The sequence below is a fragment of the Puma concolor genome, chromosome C2 (assembly GCF_028749965.1).
Source record: "Puma concolor isolate L17-30 chromosome C2, mPumCon1.1.hap2, whole genome shotgun sequence".
NCBI classification, from domain to species: Eukaryota; Metazoa; Chordata; class Mammalia; order Carnivora; family Felidae; genus Puma; species Puma concolor.
This window is the reverse complement of record NC_141675.1, coordinates 30,625,112-30,627,326: the sequence shown is the minus strand read 5'-3', so window position 1 is coordinate 30,627,326 and position 2,215 is coordinate 30,625,112. Positions and strand designations below refer to the sequence as shown.

General features: G+C 43.5%; 1 pseudogene; it reads left to right on the top strand.

Annotated features, from left to right (window-relative positions):
• The first annotated feature begins 921 nt into the window (after nucleotides 1-921).
• LOC112849493 (large ribosomal subunit protein eL8 pseudogene) lies at nucleotides 922-1,924 on the top strand (annotated as a pseudogene).
• Nucleotides 1,925-2,215: the final 291 nt, after the last annotated feature.

The following is a 2,215-nucleotide window of genomic DNA, read 5'->3' as shown; positions in this document are numbered from 1 at the left end:
ATTATTACTGCCTCTTGGACTTACTACCATTTCTAAGTTTTTAATATTAAAATGCAGAGTCCACTGTGAATCTATAAGCCTCCTATAAAACGTTGAGAGTTTTCCATCTTCAAATACTATAAGCACTATGCAAGCTTAAAGAGGCCACTGCTCATTCCTAATGAGAATCTTCTGTTTATGATTCATGGATTAAATCCCTATAAATGGCTTTATATACATGCCCAAAATATGTGGATCCACACGATGTCTGAGAGTATTCATGTAAGTATGTATCTCCTCGTGAGAAAGTGTGTGTGGGAGGGAAGGAGTAAAACTGTTTTCATTTTATTTAAAAATTTTTTTTTAACTTTTATTCATTTTTTAAGAGATAGACATAGAGCGTGAGCAGGGGAGGGGCAAAGAGAGAGGGAGACAGAGAATCTGAAGCGGGCTCCAGACTCTGAGCTGTCAGCACAGAGCCGGATGCAGGCCTCAAACCCAGGAACTGCGAGATCATGACCTAAGCCAAAGTCGGACGCTTAACCAACTGAACCACCCAGGCACCCATATTTTTAAAAATTTTTTAGAAATTTTATTTTTTATCTGTTTTTACTCATTTATTTTGAGAGAGAGAGAGAAAGAGAGAGAGAGAGAGAGAATGCATGCAGGAGGGACAGAGAGAAAGGGAGATAGAGAATCCGGAGCAGGCTCCGTACTGTCAGCGTAGAGCCCAATGTGGGCTTGATCCCAGGGACAGCAAGACCCTAACCTGAGCCAAAACCAAGAGTCGGACGCTTAACCAACTGAGCCACCCAGGTGCCTCCAAACCGTTTTCATTTTAAAATCGTTTTCATTTTAAAAAGCTAGAGGGACAAGCAAAAACTATTCATATACATCATGTACTTCTTTAAAAGAAGTGAGTATAGCTCTCTCCTCCAGCCACCAAAGATGCCAAAAAGAAAAAAAGCTAAGGGGAAGAAGGTGGCCCTGGCCCCTGCTGTGGTGAAGAAGCAGGAGGCCAAGAAGCTGTCAATCCCATTTGAGAAAAAGCCCAAGAATTTTGGCATCGGACAGGATATCCAGCCCAAAAGGGACCTCACCCACTAGGTCAAATGGCCCCATTATGTTGGGCTGTAGTGGCGAAAGGCTGTTCTCTATAAATGTGTAAAAGTGCCTCCCGCGATTAACCAGTCCACCCAGGCCTTGGATCACGAAACAGCTACTCAACTGCTGAAGCTGGCCCACAGACAGCAAGACAAAGCAAGAGAAGAAGCAGAGATCATTGGCCCAGGCTGAGAAGAAAGCTGCCAGCAAAGGGGAGGTCCCCATTAAGAGGCCACCTGTCCTTCAAGCTGGGGTTAATACTGTCACCACCTTAGTGGAAAACAAGAAGGCTCAGCTGGTAGTGATTGCATGTGCTGCGGATCCCACTGAGCTGGGGTTGTCTTCCTGGCTGCCCTATGTCGTAAGATGGGGTTCCCTCCTGCATCATCAAGAGGAAGGCCAGGCTGGGGCATCTGGTCCACAGGAAGACCTGCACCACTCTCACCTTCACACAAGTTACCTTGGAAGACAAAGGAGCTAAGCTGGTAGAAGCCATCAGGACCCATGACAATGACAGATATGATGAGATCCATTGTCACTGGGGAGGCAATGCCCTGAGTCCAAAGTTGGTGGCTTGCATTGCCAAGTTGGAAAAGATAAAGGCCAAAGAACTGGCTTCCAAACTAGGGTAAGTGGATGCTGTTGAGTTTTCTGTACATTAAAGTAATTACAAGTTCTCTTTCAAAAAAAAAAAAAAAGTGAGTGTATAGGGCATAACGATGGGAGAAGCCAATGAATTTCCAAATTGTTATTCCTTTAGCCCTTGAAAACATTAGTCTTCAATGAGAAACCATGGGCTGGTGTTTTCAGTAATAATTACACTCTTCTTTTTTTTTTTTAATTTCAGTGATTTTTAAAGACCTCTTTAAACCTTTTTAAAAATCACTTTTAACCTTTTGTTAAAAAAAACCTTTTATCCTTTTATAAAAATCTTTATTAAAAAACCTTTATTGGGGCACCTGGGTGGTTCAGTCCGTTGAATGTCCAAATTCAGCTCAGGTCATGACCTCATGACTTGTGAGTTCGAGCCCTGTGTCAAGATCTGTGCTGACAGCTCAGAGACGGGCATCTCCTTTGGATGCTGTCTCCATCTCCCTCTGCCCCTCCCCCACTCATATTCTGTCTCTCTCAA